The sequence below is a fragment of the Ahaetulla prasina genome, chromosome 8, assembly GCF_028640845.1.
Source record: "Ahaetulla prasina isolate Xishuangbanna chromosome 8, ASM2864084v1, whole genome shotgun sequence".
NCBI classification, from domain to species: Eukaryota; Metazoa; Chordata; class Lepidosauria; order Squamata; family Colubridae; genus Ahaetulla; species Ahaetulla prasina.
The window spans coordinates 49378850-49397539 of NC_080546.1; the positions used below are offsets into that span (position 1 = coordinate 49378850).

An 18690-nucleotide genomic window follows, 5' to 3' on the forward strand; every position below is an offset into this window, starting at 1 on the left:
GGTAGACTTAATTCTGAATGGTTGAAACAGATTAGGTTAATAATTTAGAACTACAGTTTTAGAAGGAAGAGATGCTACACAAATTAACTATGGATATCAAAATGTATACGAACTGTCTGTTCTCCCAACATTTGTTATTGAAATACAGGGAGGTTATGCATATATGCCCAAACATGTTGGAAAATAGTATGCCTATATGCCCAAACATGTTGGAGAAAAAAGATAGTTGCACCAGCCTTTCCAAATTGGATCTCCCCAGATATACGTACTTCACTTCTCAGAGTTTCCAAGTGATTATGATCTTTGCTGGGGCTTCCAATGCTGAAGTCTGAAATCCCTAAGACTGGGAAAGACTGTGTTATACTATTGTCTTGCAGGACATTTTTGTTAATTGAAACCCTTACTCAAACTGATTTTTACTGAACTAAAAAAGAATTTCAGGACCAGGCCTAAAAATTAGGATTTCAACCTAATTTCAACCTACCCCGCAGGTGAGATAACCTTTGACTTTTGGGACATTAAGTGGTAGCTGATAAAAAATCTATTGGATAGCCAAATATTCATTTGTTATGAATTTTCTTCTTTTGGGAGGAGTATGTTTTTTAATCCTTGATAATTTACAGATCTGGAGACTGCCACTTTTTTGTTGCTTTTTTAAAAATGCCATTTCAGTTATGATAGTCATGATTTATGCAGGGCGGTCCTTTTTAAAAACAAAAACAAAAAACAAAAACAAAAACAAAGCATGCAGATGCTGTGGGCAGATGAAATGAGAGGTTGATTGGTTCAGGGCTCTCACCATCTCTGCTCCCTCATTCTGTCTCTAGATTAATTTCATTCTGCCTGTTCACTAGCCTTTTGCAAAGGATAGCAGCATGTGTTGAATCAATAAAGCATTCTGCAGGTTTAGAGGAAAAAGGCATATGAAAACAGGATGATTTAAATCTCTTTAAGTTATTTATACCTTTTAAAATATCCCCAAAGCGGTTATTTTTGATGTATGTATTGCTTGATTGATTTGGATTCCTCTAACAAGAGGCACACTTCATTTGGAGCTTTCTCAAGGCTGTAAAATGAATAGATTAGTTTTAGTTGCAAACCACTAGGAGTTAATCAATTGTGTACAAAACAGCAGTGCTGCTTGGGTTGAGTTGGATTTTGAAGGGTTTAATGCTAATCGGGTGGAGAGCTACAGCTGCTTAGCATTTGTTTAGCAATAAGAGTTGATAAGGTGTTGATTTAAAACAAAAGCCTAAGCATAGCTGCAGCATTCTCTTGGATTGTTAGACTATTAGATTATAAATGTTATAGAATTAAATGAAATGATTTATTTTTTTATTTATTTACAAGCTTCATTACTCTTTACAAATAACTCAAAGCAACTCATTTGTAATTCATAGTTACAAATAACCATTTCTCCCACAACAACAACCCTGTGAGGCTGAGAGAGAGTGACTAGCCTAAAGTCACACAGCTGGCTTTCATGTCTAACATGGAACTAGAACTCACTGTTTTTTAGCCTGGAGCCTAACTCCGCATCGGACTGGCATTTCATCTTTGTCATCTGAAAAAGGAATACATTTTTATATCTGCTTATAACAGTGGACAACTTGCATCTCCACATTCATGTAATTCTCTCTTTCTCTTGGAAATATTCCAAGGAATATTCCAAGGTAAATTAGTGTGCCATTTTAAAATCACTGGCACAACTTTCTGTGGTTTTACATGGAAAATACTGTATTTTTTCAGAGTATAAGACGCACCTTTCCCCCTCCAAAAAGAGGGTGAAATCTGGATGCGTCTTATACTCCAAATGTAGGCCCGCCCAGCTTCTCAAACGGAGGTTTCAGGAGCTGAAAAAGCATCAGAAAAGAAGCTTCAGAAAAAAAGCCCCCAAACAGAGCTTCAGAAAAGAAGCTCCCAAACAGAGCTTCAGAGGCTTTTTTTCTGAAGCTCTGTTTCGGAGGCTTTCAGAGGCAGAAAAAAAAAGCCAAAAAAAGCAAGGCATAGCGCTCACAACCAAGGAACCTGTTGCTAAAATTCACCTCTGGGAACAGCTGATTGGAGGCCGATCCACCTGCCAATCCTCTTTTTTCTTATTTTCTCCCCAAAAGCTAAGGTCCGTCTTATACTCTGAAAAATATGGAATGTAAGAAAATGGTATAAGTTAAAACAGAAATAACAAAGCCTATCTGTTCCCCTTTCACCACAAACAAATTTCTAGTTCCACTTACACAAGTGACATGACCCAACTAGATTTCATCATCAAGTCTGCTGTCTTCCCAAGAAGGGAGTTATAGATAACTTGCAGCCTCCGGCCATCAAAAGTTTGCCCTTGCCTATATTGCAAGCGTATTTATAACCTGCTCTAGCCTATAAATGTTTTGACTGCCCCATTATTTAACAGCTCAGCAACTGCAAAAAGGGGGAGGTTACCATGGCATCCGAGTCACTGTTCTCTCCTCTGCAAGAAGTTAAAAAGGCAAGGGAGTCCAAGAGGAGATAGCTAGTTCAGTCCCGAAACAACATATATTATGGTGGAGTCAAAATAATTTGAAATGCTGTCTTCACTTACTTGTCAAGTGCTGAAAGGAAAAGCTTTAAAGCAGGCAGCAGTTAGGATCAGGGTAATGTAGGTCATTTTCACATTTAAGTGCTTTTCACCCCATGCCTTGATTCATCGATGCACAAAATCACACGGACACCATTTGACAATTATATTGGGATTGTTTGAAGCAATGTGATATACTCATCATGGATCATAGATCGTGTGTTGCTAAAATAGGGAAGCTTATTCAAAAACACCAATGAAGCTTTAAATATGCAAAATTTATTTGATTGTGACATTTTGGGAGTGACAGAAGAGGTGGCTTAGTAATAATCTATTACAATTCCCAATAAAAGTCATTATGAGATAATGAAGCTTAGGAGATGACAACAAGGCGTGTGTGTGCTAAAAATGGGCTAGGGGGGAATCTTTCAAATTTTACATGCGATTGATTTTCAATTGTGCATGTTTAGATCAATGATGGATAAAGCATGTGACAAACCAAATGCAAATTACCCAACCATACTTTAATTTAGAAATGGAATAGAATGTGTAGATATACTTGGGGGAAGAAAAGAAAAGAAATGCTGCTTAGGGAATGATCAGACAAGGGAGGGAGGAACCCATAGCCACTTAACTTCCCACCCAAATAGATCAGATGGTTAAAAGAGGCAGTGGGAAGTTTGAACCCTTTAGTCTATGGGTGTCAAATTTACCACATCATGTTGCCGTCACGTGACATTTCACGATGCTTTACCCCTTCATGGAGCTGGGGTAGGTGTGGCCTGCACGTGCACATCCAGCCTATTCTGTCCTCCTCAACCACAACCCAAAAGACATGCGAGCTGACTATATTTGCCAGCAATTTATTCCTACTACAGATATCAGTTCTGGCAATGAACCTGCAATTGCCTGCCAAGTCCTCCTATCTCTTCAGTGCAACTGCGGTCTGTTGCTGGAGCAACCCAGAGTTCAGAAATAAACAGAAATCCAAAAGGCAATTCCTTAGTCTCGCAATAAAACAGCCAAAGTTTCCAAAAGTCAGTTTTTGTCCGTCACGAAGCCCAGTGGCAGCTCCACCCATACCCTGTGGGGTATGGCTCCGTGACTCAGCACTCCCTGGGCAGGCCCCTCCCTTTTCTTTGCTGCGCACGTTTCTCTCGGTATCGCTGCCTTGCATATAGCTAAGATTGATCCTCCTCAGCTGGCTCTTGGGGCGTTGCCAGGGAGAAGGAGGGGTCGGGGGAAAGAGGCCGTGTCAGCTCCTCCTCCTCCACCTGGCCTGCCTCTGGAACCTGGAGCGGAGCCAGAGTGGAAGGTCCTGCAGAGGGAAGCCCTGTCAGCTCTTCCCCCTCACTCTCCAAGTCACTGTCTGCCAGGAGGCCAGGTTCGGGGTTCGCAGACACAACACAGCCCGTGGACCACCAGTTTGACACCCCTGCTTTAGTCTTACAAGATTCTGTTAATGCAGCTTTACAATAAATCTAATAGATCTAATTCCGTTTCCGTTTCCTGTCTTAGCTAATTTTTTTCATCAAGGCTTTATAAATTATCTCATTGGTTTTTGTGACTGGATGATTACTTAGAGGTCAGAAAGGCATCCATATTTAGCCAGAGTTTCCATTTCTCCATCTGTAATAGTAGATGATAGTCCTATAGTGGCACAAATCCTGTGGTCAACCAAATGCATTTTGAAAACTCCTAAGCCTGGATCAGGAAATGATACCTCTCTTCCACTATAATTCCCTGGGGGCTGATATGCAAGAGTTAGGGTTCAGAATTCAGGAGGCTTTATCCAATTATTAGGAATTCTGTAGTAGCTATTTCTCACCTAATCTTCTAATTTGTCAAATCATCTAAACTGATGGCCATCATTACATATGGCAGCAGTAAATTAATCAATTTTACTAGGCTTCATGTAAGAATTAGGGAATACAGCTTTGTTAAGCTTATATAATCTTTATGGGAGTAGAGTTTATTTTTGTTCTGGATAAATGAATGAAACAGGCAGCTAATGTAGGTGGTTCCTGTCAGTTCAACGTTATCATAATATCTTGTGATACAGAAAGGAGCTCAATTTTCCAGAGACAGAAACATGGAATAAACATAGTTGTGAATAATTGTCTTGACTTAATTATTTGCAGTTGCGTACATGAAACAAAGTGCACTTTGTTCTCCTGTGAACATCAAGGATGAGAACATGCTGTTTCCCCCAGGAAAGCATGGGAGAAACAGCTGATCAAAGAAGTCCTTAGCTTCAATGAGACATATCAGATGGTTCTTTTTGCAGACTCATGAGTAAAAATGGAAGTAGAGATGGAAACCTTCAGACTATCCTCAGAAAAAAAGAAAGCCTTCTTCTAAATGATTAAATCAGGTTCATGACTCATAATGCCCTAATTTAATTATTTGGTAAATTATATCTGGAACTAATAGACACCATGCAAGCGATATTCTTTTAATATCTCTCTAATCTTAATTTCTGATAGCATCTTTGTTCACTTAGATTTGTGAATGCTTACAGACATAGCCCAAGAAGGAGGACATGGGGGGGAAATCCTTATGAATGGGCATGAGGATTCCACAATTATTTGTCACATTATACTGTGTCCATGAGATTGAAGGATGTATATAAATCAGTATTTTGTTATGCCTCATATTTTTAGTAGTTGCAAGCCTAATTTAATCGTTTAGAAAGATATTCAAATGAATGCCTCTAACTGGAATTTTGAATGGGTCCAAATTACAGATAAGCTTATGAAATGGGTACCAATGGGTATTTAATAAAATAACAAATTACATTAAAAAAAATTAAGTTGCTTCTTATCATTCTCTGTAGCTACCCAGAATATTCTGTACTGTCTTAGTCTCTTTTCTCTTTTTCATGGTAGTTGGATACATGTCCAAACAGAACATGAGCAGAATCTTCCTCCCAATTTCTACTCTTTAGGAATACTTTTGGATCTATGTGAATCTGGAGCATTCTCAACTCTCTGATGCAAGTATAAGTACATGTACTGTGTATGTATGCCCACACACAACATGTCAGAGAAACAAATTAGAAATTAAAAATAAATTTACCTTCACTCGCCAGTGGAAGCTGCTGGTTTCAGTATCAGTATTCAAACTCAAGGGAAGAAGATGATGATGTCTTCCTTTCAAACCTCAAAAGTCTACAAGTCCTATGTTATGGTTCTAAAAAATTGAACATTTTACGTAAGAGCTGAATGATCTCCATAAAGTCAGTATTAAAAAGCTCCTGCTGCTGTTAGGCCCATAATTTACTAGCATTATAATAAATAGGGACCTGTGAACTTCCTTCAATGGTATTAGTCCAATTTAATTCAGAGCACCTAAAGTAATATAGACAATAAATGCAATTTTATTTAAAAGTTTATTTAAAAGTTAAACAGGAATAAAACAATACCTTAAGACAGGGGTGTCAAACTCAAGGCCCATGGGCCAGAGCCAGCCACGGAACTACCCTGGAAATGGTGAAGGACCGGCCCATGGTGCCTCTGCAACTGAAAATGGGCCTCTGTAGCTCAGACTGGTAAGACAGTCTGTTATTAACAGCAGCTGCTTGCAATTACTGCAGGTTCAAGCCCCACCAGGCCCAAGGTTGACTCAGCCTTCCATCCTTTATAAAGTAGGTAAAATGAGGACCCAGATTGTTGGGGGCAATAAGTTGACTTTGTATATAATATACAAATGGATGAAGACTATTGCTTGACATAGTGTAAGCCACCCTGAGTCTTCGGAGAAAGGTGGGATATAAATGCAAATAAAAAAAAAATGGATCTTTGTTTTTGCTGGCAGAGGGCAGCAGGAGGCGTTGCAGCTGAAAACGCAACCCAGGAGGGCTGCGTGCATCCTGGCATCCTGGCCACGCCCACCCCAGCCATGCCCTCCCAGCCCCCCAAGGTCAAACACAACCCTGATGTGGCCCTCAATGAAATCGAGTTTGACATCCTTGCCTTATGGCAATTAACAATACATTAATAATTATCATCATTACATTAGCCTATTTTGCTTAAATAAAGTAAGAAGCTTTATCTTTGGCAGAAGGAAAAATAGTATGGATATTTTTAGATAATATCTTTAAATACTCTCAGGTAAAACCTCTGTTTTTTTCTACAAAGAATAATGAAAATTCAATGCAAAATATATGAAGGTTCTTCAGAAAAAATCTCTGAGTTCTCTTTTCAGGACATTTCACAAATGCAGCTTTTAGATTAACAGCAAGTGAGACAAATATGAAGGCTGCAGTATAAAACATAATCTTCTATTGTCTGCTTAAATTATATTTAAAAACAACAACAACAACCAAAAAACCAAGCCATAGTTCATTTTTTCTGATCATGGCAAAATATGGCCTTTCCTCTAGCTATTTACGCCATTGGGATTTAGCAAAGCCAAGGAGATAATAAAGCGATTATGGTGTATTACGCTAGATAATTCCCCAGCTTCTTCTATATATTCTTTGAAGTTCTAAAAACTAAGAAGAGTGTTTTTATTGGTACATTTTGATGGGTTGACAATTCCAGTGGAAAAGATTCTGTGTCTTCTTATGCTGCTCAGTTTCAATAGCAGTAACGACACTCTTATAAGTCTTCCCACTACTGAATTCCCAGAATCACGTAGCTGACTTTATGTGTTTTGTTTATTACCCGGGTCAAGCATAGGTCATACATGAAAGGTAGTTAAATTTTGTGTTATAGTTTGTCACCAACAAAGGTTAATGTCTGCTTTAAGCTGAAAGTTGCCACTAGATAACAAAATCTCTTTCTTCCTCCTTTCTTCTAGCTTTAATATTTTTTTCCCAAAATGATTTTTCTTAAGGATGGTTTGGTAATGCTGATCTTGTGATTGCAGAAAATGGAGATAAAATAAGCAAGTGCAATTTATCAGATTGCTCTAAACCAACGGTTCTCAACCTGTGGGTCGCGACCCCATTGGGGGTCGAATGACGATTTGTCAGGGGTCGCCTAAGACCATCGGAAATATGGGAAGTATACTTGCGAGTCGAAGAATCGCGCTCCAATGGTTGACTCCACAAGCCAGCTGCAGGCTCTTCAAATCGCTAGCTGAATTCGGCTTCAGGAGCGATGAATTAAAAAAGAGAGAAATCTTCGCTCTGATGTCTCCCTCTCAAGCCAGCTGCAATCACTCCCAATCGCTAGCCTAATCTGGCTTCAGGCACGATAAACTTAATAGGGGAGGAGTCTCCGCTTTAATGCCTCCATCCTCAAGGCAATCGCAAGCAGTTCAGATCGCTAGCCAATATGGCTTCAGGCGCGATAAATTCAAAAAAAGAGTTTGCCGCTTCCCCCCCACTTCTGCGGCTGCTGAGGCGCGCTGAGATCGGTTGGGGTCGCCACATCGTGGGGAATTGTATTAAAGGGGTCGCAGCACTATAACGGTTGAGAACCACTGCTCTAAACCATATTGTTTGCTAGATATATATATATATATATATATATATATTTGCATGCTGACCTTTCCCAATCATTTAGCCTGGTTTCCTTTTAAGACTTGTGTAACTCTTAGAGGGAAGGAGCCCATAAATGAATTGGCAGCCAATACAGATCCAACAACTTTGGAAAAATGCACTCCAAAAAGCAAATATGAAGGATCAGTCTGGCAGTATTATTTTGCATCTGTTGAAGTTGCTGAGCAGCACTGTAAATTGTACACCCAAAATGCCTTTCCTGATCTGTTGCTTTCCAGATCTGTGGAATTCAGCATTCTTTAGTTCTGGCTGGGAAGCATATAGTTAAGGAAGGTTATCAAGAAATGAGGATAAATAACTTAGACATACAGAAACTGCATAGATCTAAAACTTACTGGATGGTGTGTAATCTTTCAGTAACAGAGACAATATGAAAGGCTATCAATCTTCTTTATTTCACTTTAGGTAGGAAACAAAAGTAAAAAAAAAATACTCTTTTGGAAATGGCACAGACATATAAAAATGAGCATCATTGCCATGGTTTTCACAGCTTCATAAGATCCTTGATTTTAAGTCTAGAATTGTGGCAATATATCTGGAATTGTTATTATGTGTAAAAATGTGCATTTTAAAAATACTATATGTGCATTAAATGATAAAACTTTTTTTGAAAGCAGATTTGCCTTTCATTCATTCTAGCCGTTGTCTATCCACTGCAGGATGAAGGTCTTTTCTGCATGTTTTCAATCAATATTTATTTATTTATTTATTGTTCACATTTTTATACCGCCCTTCTCCGAAGACTCAGGGTGGTGTACAGCAAATAAAACACAAATACAAAAATTTTAAAATACAATATATAATTAAAAATCTAATTCCATAAGCTGGATATTTAAAATACGTGGATAAAATTATAAAATAAAATAACCCCCTTAAAAACCCCACTAAAAACCCTCGATTAAAATTTATCATTAGGCCAGCCCTGCTTGATGAAAGAAGAAAGTCTTAAGCTTGCGCTTGAAGGTCTGAAGATCAGGGAGTAGGCCTAGCCCCACGGGTAGTTCATTCCACAGGGCAGGAGCCCCGACAGAGAACGCTCTTCCCCTGGGGGCCGCCAGCCGACATTGTTTGGCTGATGGCACCCTAAGGAGGCCCTCCCTGTGAGAGCACACAGGTCAATGGGAGGCTACTGGTGGCAGCAGGCGGTCCCGTAAATATCCCGGTCCCATGCCATGGAGCGCTTTAAAGGTGATGACCAAAACCTTGAATCGCACCCGGAAGACCACCGGCAACCAATGCAGCCTGAACAGGAGAGGTGTTACATAGGAGCTACGAGATGCTCCCTCTATCCCCCGTGCGGCTGCATTCTGCACCAGTTGGAGCCTCCTGGTGCTCTTCAAGGGGAGCCCCATGTAGAGAGCATTGCAGTAATCCAGGCGGGAAGTAACGAGGGCATGAGTGACTGTGCATAGAGAGTCCCGATCCAGGAAGGGGCGCAACTGGCGAATCAGGCAAACCTGATAAAAAGCTCCCCTGGTGACAGCCGTCAAATGATCTAAAGACAGCCGTACATCCAGGAGAACACCTAAGCTGCGCACCGATTCCCTGGGGGCCAACGATTCGCCCCCCACAGTCAGCAATGGAATTAGCTGACTGTACTGGGACACTGGTATCCACAACCACTCTGTCTTGGATGGGTTGAGTCGGTCTGTTCGTCCCCATCCAGACCCAAAGGCCTCAAGGCACCGGGACATCACATCAATGGCTTCGTTGGGGTGGTTCGGGGTGGAGATGTACAGCTGAGTATCATCAGCATACAGTTGACAACTCACCCCGAAATATTGTCTTGAGCTTTTTTTTGCCAAGTGGGCCCACAGTACTTGCTGATGTCATCGCTCCATCTTGTTTTAGGTCTCTTTTGTGGAAGCTTTTTATCAACTGGAATCTATTCTATGACTGCCTTAGTCTACCTGCCATCAATTAACTGCCTTTATTACTGGTTATGTGGTGAACTTTATCTTGCTTTATAAGTGCTTGAATTTTTTTAAAATTTCTCATGATCGGGTTGAAGTTTAGGAATTATTCTAGCTTGACTAATATTACTTCTAGTGACTCTGACTTTAGAAGCTTCATATCCACCGAATTGTGAATCATAGTTTGTTAAATAAATACAACGGATGTGTTTTCACATTATACAATACTAAGCCACAGACAAACAAACCACATTTAAAGGGAGAGGTGAACTTGGTCCTCTGCATGCAAGAGGTACATATGAAATTATAGTTTGAATTATGGTTCAAGGTCAAATTGGTCATATTCATAAATTAGATTTTCAGAGATTTAATTAGCATATGACATTTTCTAAAAATCCACCCATGGTTGGGAAAAAAAGAGTTAGGCATGAAGTCATATTATGACAGTGAAGAATCTAAGCTGCATATTCAATTTTCATTTGTATGTGTGCATAAGCAATCATAGCACTTTGCTGTACTGATATTTTTTACAACTCCATGAAATGGAAAGGCATTGATAAAATTCAGGGATATGGTTGTAACATATAAAATGACTGTTTTTGTTCATGGTTCTATTATTCTAAAAGTATTAAGTGATAAGGACATTTATTCCTAAAATACATTTTACTTATAACCTTTTAACCTGATTTTCAGTATTAAAAAAAGAAATCCAAAAAACCCATTGTTGTATGTTGCTAACCTCAGTTTTAGTTATCTAGGCAGTGCTCAGGTTTGTTTGTTTCTATGATTTATACAATAAATATATACAGAAGCCAGCAATGCGTGCATACAGCAAAGCAAAACAAGCAATATCCTTGTTAGCAGATTAGATAAAATAAATCTGTTTTTTATTTATTTAGCATATTTATATAGTTGCCCATCTCACAAAAAATAACTCTGGGGTAAACTATTTAACACAGCAATACATTTTTAAAAACAGGCATTATTAAAAATGGAAAAACAATCCATGTTTAAATGTAAACTACCAAGCACAGGAGAGATAAATGATATGAACAATGATGGAGCCATCTTAAAATGGGACCTCTGGGACCCCCCAGTCCTGCTTGACAAAGGTAGGTCTTGAGAGACTTCTGGAACAGGAGTTTCCAATCTTGGCAACTTTAAGACTTTAAGTTGTGAACTTCAACTCCCAAAATTCGTCAGCCAGGAAAGGACCCCCTGTCCTGCTTGACAAAGCTAGGTCTTGAGGGATTCTAGAACAGAGGTCTCCAACCTTGGCAATTTTAAGACTTGTGGACTTCAACTCCCAGAATTCCTAAGCCAGCAAAGGACCCCCTGTCCTTGTTGACATAGCTAGGTCTTGAGAGATTCTAGAACAGGGGTCTCCAACTTTAGCAACTTTAAGACTTGTGGACTTCAACTCACAGAATTTCTAAGCCAGCAAAGGACTTCCTGTCCTGCTTGACATAGCTAGGTCTTGAGGGATTCTAGAACAGGGGTCTCCAACCTTGGCAACTTTAAGACTTGTGGACTTCAACTCCCAGAATTGAAGTCCACAAGTCTTAAAGTTGCCAAGGTTGGAAACCTCTGGTCTAGAACAATAATAAGGAAGGAGCTGCCCTCACTTGGGGGAGAGTGTTAGGTCAGTGTCATAGCAGAGAAACTTGAATTGGACTCAGAAGCAGACTGCAACCGAAGCAGCTTACATCACAAAGGTGTGCATGTGCTGGTATGACCATCTTTCACACTTAAAATTGTTGCAGTATCCCCATGGTCATGTTATCAAAATTTAGATATGTTGCAACTGGCTCATATTTATGATGGATGCAGTGTCCTGTGATCACCTTTTATGACCTTCTGACAAGCAATGTCAATGGGGGAAGGCAGTTTCACTTAATAACTGTGTTACTAACTTAACAACTGCAGTGATTCATTTAACAACTGTGACAAGAAAGGTCATAAAATGGGGCAAAACTCACTTAATTGAGGTTGTATGTCAAGGAGTTTTCTGTAACCACAGAAGATATTTGGTTTTTCCAGAAGGCTGGAAAAAATATCTTATATAATCAATTTCAACTGGTTTGGAGCCATAATTTCTGCACACTTTCTGGTACCTGTTGACCAGCCCAGATAACAGTTTTGGAAACAATCGGTGTAATGAGCAGACAGAACTTGATAACAGTAAGAGAATCTGACAGTCTATAGGACACATTTGGATTTGAAACATGTTGGTACAGGTTGCCTGCTAGGAATTATCCATGGTTCTGAAATACCAGTCTTTGTCTTTTCTGTGAATCTTTGTGACCTAATGCAAGTAGTTCTTGATTATGACCACAATTTCCATTCTTAAGCAAGGCAGTAGTTAAGTGACCTACGCTCAATTTAATGATGTTTTTTGGTTTGGATATGTTGGCAAGAGATACATTGCAGTTGTTGTGAATCACACAGTCATTAAGAGAATAGACTTCCCCATTGACTTTGCCTTTTGAAAGCCAGTTGGGTTGCAAACAGTGATCACATCATTTTGGGATTCTGTAATTGTCAGAATTGCATGTTGGTTGTTGACCACACAAATTTTGATCATGTGACCTGATCATTTTCAATGCTGCTGCAACTTTCATTGCTAAACAAATGGCTTTGAGTTGAGAACTATCGTATGCAACAGCATGCCAGGATTGTCTGTCAATAATAGTTTCTTTAAGTCTTATTAAACTCATCTTGAATTATCAATGACAGATGAACATGGTGGATGGGCGAGCGAGCGGCAACTGGGGGACCAGTTTGGGGGCATGGCCAGGTGGCCATTGCTACCGGTTCAGTGACCTTGGCCAAATTTCTGCCAACGATTTGTGCAAACTGGCTGAATACCACCTCTGTTCTACATAGTTTGGGGTTTGTTTTCTACATGTATTACATCTTTGACTTCTTTAAATCCTCTTCAAGAAATATGTTGGCAGGAATGGAATTATTACATTTGGTTTAGTTATAAGTTTCTTATAAGTCCCAGTTTTTCAAAGTTCCTTTGAAATGTCTTGAGTGTCATACCTTTATTGTCATTTTGTAAGTTTCATTGTTCTTTTTCCTATCTAAAACTTTAGTCCTCCCTGGTGTCCAATTTCTGTATTCACAAAATATCAAATATATGTTCAACTTTCCACCAATAATTTCTTCCCTCATAAACTAAACAATTCATATTCCCATAAAATTGTTGCTTGGTTTTATTTATCATTTTTTCAAATCTCTTAGCAAAGTCCTAAGATTACAAACTCATTTGATTCCTTAATCCATTTAAAATGTTCTTTGTTTAAATTCTTATTTAGCTTTTTGTCATTTATTTCATGTTTTTAAACTCTTTAAATTGTAAGGTATTTTTTATTTCTCTTTTAGGATGATGTTTTACTTACCAGGTACATTTTTAGACGTTGTTTGGAAATAATATTATTATTATTTTTATTATTTATTATATTTGTATACCGCCCTTCTCCCGAAGGACTCAGGGCAGTTCACAGCCAGTAAAAACACAGTACATACAATACAAATTAAAAAACTATATAAAAAACTGATTCAATAGGCCTAAAAATTTAAATACAATTTAAAACCCCATTTAAAACTCTGATTTAAACCCTGAAATTAAAACTATGTTCAAGCTAGTCCTGCACGTCGAAACAACAGCGTCTTCAGCTCGCGGCGGAAAGTCCGGAGGTCAGGGAGTTGACAAAGCCCCGGAGGCAGCTCATTCCAGAGGGCGGGAGCTCCCACAGAGAAGGCCCTCCCCCTGGAGGTCACCAGCCGACATAAATCAGAAGAGACTAGAAAGTGAGGTTAGATGAACTTAGTGTTCTTAATGGCTCCATTATGATTGAGAACTCGATGGCTTCTCTTGTCTCTTGTCTCTGCCCTGTGGGAGAATTACTGTTCTGCAGTCTTCTCATAAGGAGCAGCCACCTCGAGTACAACTGGGTGATCTCTCATCTTATTGCCCTGAGAGAGTGTGTTGAACAAAGTTGCTGAGGATTTATCAGTCATAGCCATGTCATTGTCTCTGCTAATTCAAATTTGATGTTTTGATTTTTGCAGTGTAGAATATTTTTAACTGCTTTATCTTTGATGATACTACATATTTGGTCCAGAGCTGCTCATGTGCTCTGTCAAATCTGATGTCAATCCTGAAGTGAACCTGTCTGAGGCCATCTTTATGGCTTCAGGGTTGCCACAAGATGGGAAGGGGAAAAAATAGATAGCTGGGGTTTTGTAGCCAAAACATAAAGTTTTCCTATCTGGAACCAAGGACGTTTCAACAGGTGGCTGGAAAGAGGAGGAATAGAGTAGCCAAGCAACTGGCTAGCACATCTATTATTCTTGCCTGGACTACTGCAATGCTCTCTACATGGGGCTCCCCTTGAAGAGCACCCGGAGGCTTCAGTTGGTCCAGAATGCGGCTACGCGGGTGATAGAACACCTCTCCTGCGCAAGCTGCACTGGCTGCCTGTGGTCTTCCAGGTGCACTTCAAGGTGTTGGTTACCACCTTTAAAGCGCTCCATGGCTTAGGACCGGACTATCTATGGGATCGCCTTCTGCCACTGTTTGCCTCCCACCGACCTGTGCGCTCCCATAGGGAGGGCCTCCTCAGGGTACTGTCAGCCAAACAATGTCGGCTGGCAGCCTCCAGGGAGAGGGCCTTCTCTGTGGGGGGCCCTACCCTCTGAAACGAGCTTCCCCCAGGACTTCATCAACTTCCTGATCTCTGGACCTTCCGCCACGAGCTGAAGACGTATTTATTCTTCCACGCAGGACTGGCATAGAATTAGTTTTTATTGGTAATTTTAAATGAGGTTTTATGGTTTTATGTATTTTAATTTAGGGGCCAAATTTAATAAGTTTTTTATTAGTGTTTTTATTTGTATTGTATCTATTTATTGTTGATTTTTATCTGGCTGTGAACCGCCCTGAGTCCTTTGGGAGAAGGGCGGTATAAAAATTAAATTATTATTATTATTATTATTATTATTATTATTATTATTATTATTATTATTATTATTATTATTATTATTATTATTATTATTATTATTATTATTAGTATTGTGATGGGTGACTTGGGGGAACTTTCATTTTTTTAATTAGGTGAAAACTGGAAAGTTTCAGAGTTGGTTTTCACCAGTTGTGCCAATATGACGTATCCAATAAATTGTTCTTTGAGGAATCTACCTGCCTCAGAGTTCTGTTTTCAATGGGTGCATTACTTGGAATTCTGACATCTGGTTCATTATATTTTTTTTCTTGTTCTGCATTCTCATATGGAATATTGTTTTGATCATATATTGTTGACTTTCATGATTATCAAAAAAGACCCAGCAAGCAAAGATTTGATTAAGAAAGAGATCCAAAGAATAGAATTATGTAGAAAAACTGTATCTCAGAGACCCAAATCAGATTTGCTTTCTTTCTTTAGTTTCAGTTGGAATTTTGCAAAAATAAATTCCTGATTTAAGTGCAGTAAATGTCAATTCTGCAGAATTCACCATCTTTCCTTGCAATTTATATAATTAACCTAATTTTGAGATTGTTCATCTATTGATGTGCATGTGTAGAGCTGTCTTTTACATTATTGGAAAAAGATTTGAACTTTATTAGTCTGTAAACTGTTTTGTTTCATATACTAATAACAAAATTTCCAATTATTCCAGATGCTCATTTATTTATTAATTTATTTTTATCTCACATATGTTGAGCTTGATATCTTTATTTGGGGTGTAGGTGGATCTTGTATTGACAAGTTGTCACAACTGGGCAAATAATTGTTCAGTAACAGCTTCACTGCATCTGTGTATTGACGTTAGCACTCTTATGTAGATAATTATACAGAATAGAATACAGAATACAGAATAACAGAGTTGGAAAGGATCTTGGAGGTCTTCTAATCCAAACCTGTCACATTCAGTTGAGCAGGAGACCCAATATCATTCTAGACAAATGGTGTCCAATTTCTTCTTAAAAACCTGCAGTAATGAGGCTCCAACAACTATTGGAGGCAATCTGTTCTATTGATTAATTGTCAGGAAATCTCTCCTTAATTCTAGGTTGGATCTCTCTTTGATAATTTTCCATCCATTTCTTCTTGTCCTGTCCTCAGGTGCTTTGGAAAATAGGTCGACCTCTCTTCCCTGTGACACAGCCTTTCAAATATTGGAAGACTGCTATCATTCACCTTTAGTTCTTCTCCTTGTTAGACTTGACATACCTAGTTAATTTTAAGGTTTAGCCTCCAGTCTCCTAATCATTTTTGTTGCTTTTCTCTGCATTCTTTCTAGAGTATCAACACTTTTTTTATATTGTGGTGATCAGAACTTAATGCATATTCCAAATGTGGTCTTACTAGTGCAGTATAAAGCTTATACTAATACTTCATGTCATCTTTATACTATTCCTCTGTTGATGTAGCCTTGGACTGCATTGGCTTTTTTGGAGGCTGCAGCATACTGCTGGCTCATACTTAAGTGGTTTTTCACTATGACACCTAGATCTGTTGAGCCATTTGCCACCTATTTTATACCTGTACATTTGGTTTTTCTTGTCTATGTCTAAGGTCTTGCTTTCCTAAAGATTATTCAGTATCTTGAGTTTATCTTCTAAATGTTGACTATTCCCCCCAGCTTTAGCACTCTTGTGTAAATATGGCTTCTTAATTTCTTCTGTGATTTTCTTGTATGCTGTAGAAGAGTTGGTGTGCCTTTGATGTGATGTGACACATTCTAGTTTATTTCAGTTTTTGATTCCTAGCATCTCAATTTTCAAGTCTTGATGTCTTTGCTCTGACATCAAGTTTGTCTTGTTTTATGTTTCTGACACTACACATACCAGTGCCATATACATTTCTGCAGCATCAAATCTTCATAACCTCAGTGCTACTTGTGCTGGCCCTCTGTTCTTTCTGAGTGACTCATTGAATTATTTCAAATCAGTGGCTTCATCTTCCTCTGCCATTTAGAAATTTTCCTGAATATCCATTTGTTTTCTTAGCAAAATACTAGACTGGGTTTCCTTCCCTTTTTTTAGTGGAGCATGCTTAATCTAGCCCATTATGTATGCACATCCAACATGAGTAATCTTCTGGGAATGCTTATTCCCAACAAAGCTCACAGGTGATTGGCATGTACAAATATCTTCAGCACCAGAAGGTGGTTCATGAGGAGGGCCGTGAAGGAGAACATGAAGGAGATTCATAAAAATGGGATATTTGACTAAGCCATCCTAAGCTATCCACTGAGCTTTATGGGATGCAATAAGAAAAGTATGCTTTTCCTTCTACTTCCTGGATTGAACGCATTTTGTATTTCAATGGATTAGTATCATTAAACCATGCCCTGGAACTACCCAGCATAATCTGTGACCATTTATACCATTAATATTCACCTTGAGCACCACATCCAGGCAGACAGCAAAATCAGAGTATTGGAATGGCTAGTGGTTATAATTGGCTAGATAGACTGCAAGTTTCAAAAGCCTGAACCCAAAGGCAAAAATGTTTTCAAAGGAAGGATCCCTAATTAATCACAAACCAGGCTCTCAAACATTTGTAAGACCTCTGATGAATTGAGAGCGCCACTGTGTTTGTGTATTGCAACTTAAATTCCTCAAACACTGCTGGACCACACTAATCATTTTACTGAAGCATTTGATTTCACTACTGCTGCAGAAACCCAGTTGCTTATGTACACACAGAGCTGGCAGTGTTTGAATGGGAAAATATTCAAAAAGCAGCACTAGGAGAGATTTTTGAAAAGCAACTGTTGTCTATCTCACTGGATATAAAAGGCTTGAAGAGTGGCACACAATCCTGGAGTTGGCTGGAGGGTGCTCTCTCTGTCTTTTAAACCTTGTCCTTATTTTATTTTTCATTCTTGTTTTTAATTATACAGTACACCTTTGATATATTTCATTGCGTGTATCTGTAAGCCACCCAGAGTCAATTGGATAGTGAACAGTGTGGTGTCTAAATATGATAAATAAACAATCAAACAATATGATTCCTTAATTCACAGGGCACAAACCGATGCAGGGCACTGAGGCTGATATTTTACTTTTTCCACCTGCTGATCCAAAGCCAGGCTGTTAATTCTCCAGCACATGGTGTACATTTTCTAGAAGAAAGTTATTCTGGTACAGTGCACAGCAACCATTGGCAGATATCAGATACATGCTAGTCCAACTGACTTAGCATGGGGTCACATTTGGTGGCAGTAAATCATGACAGAATTCCTGCTCCAGCACTGTTTCAATTTTATATCAGGATGAAAACCCTCATTTTCAAAGCCACGCATGCTTATGTGACTCCATAAATAGAAAATATCAGCACTGGGTTTGACTAATGTTTCTCAGTCAGATGAATGTCAGGCTGAATACACCTGTGGAAATATTGCACAGTACTGGAAGCCTGGCATGTGAGCCCCTTAGACTCAGATGATACAAAGCCCATAAAACATCAGGCAGTTGTTACAAAGTACCGGTGTGTGTGTGTGTGTGTGTGTAGCTGTCCATGACTACTTTAAAAAGTATGCATAATTACGAATTCCCTGAACTTTCCAAAAATCAAGTGTCATGCCACCTGTAATTTTGAAAAAAAACACAAAACCCTCACAGTGAAGTGTCACCTAAGTACATGTTTTGTCACTGTCTTTTAGGATAAATATAGGTCAATCTTTTGGAGGATGGGCTCCAT

At 39.0% G+C, this 18690-nt stretch overlaps 2 long non-coding RNA genes across 2 annotated transcripts in view; one reads left to right on the plus strand and one right to left on the minus strand.

Moving 5' to 3' along the window:
* Positions 1-264: 264 nt before the first annotated feature.
* Positions 265-18690, plus strand: part of LOC131203356 (uncharacterized) — a 94239-nt gene continuing 75813 nt past the window's right edge. Inside the window, exon 1 of the long non-coding RNA XR_009156350.1 lies at positions 265-491. This is a non-coding gene — a long non-coding RNA (uncharacterized LOC131203356). The remainder of the gene's footprint in view (positions 492-18690) is intronic.
* Positions 987-2233, minus strand: LOC131203357 (uncharacterized). Its single transcript, XR_009156351.1, has 3 exons — positions 2046-2233; positions 1510-1564; positions 987-1066 (listed from the first exon to the last, which is right to left on the minus strand). It is a non-coding gene; the product is annotated as an uncharacterized LOC131203357 (long non-coding RNA).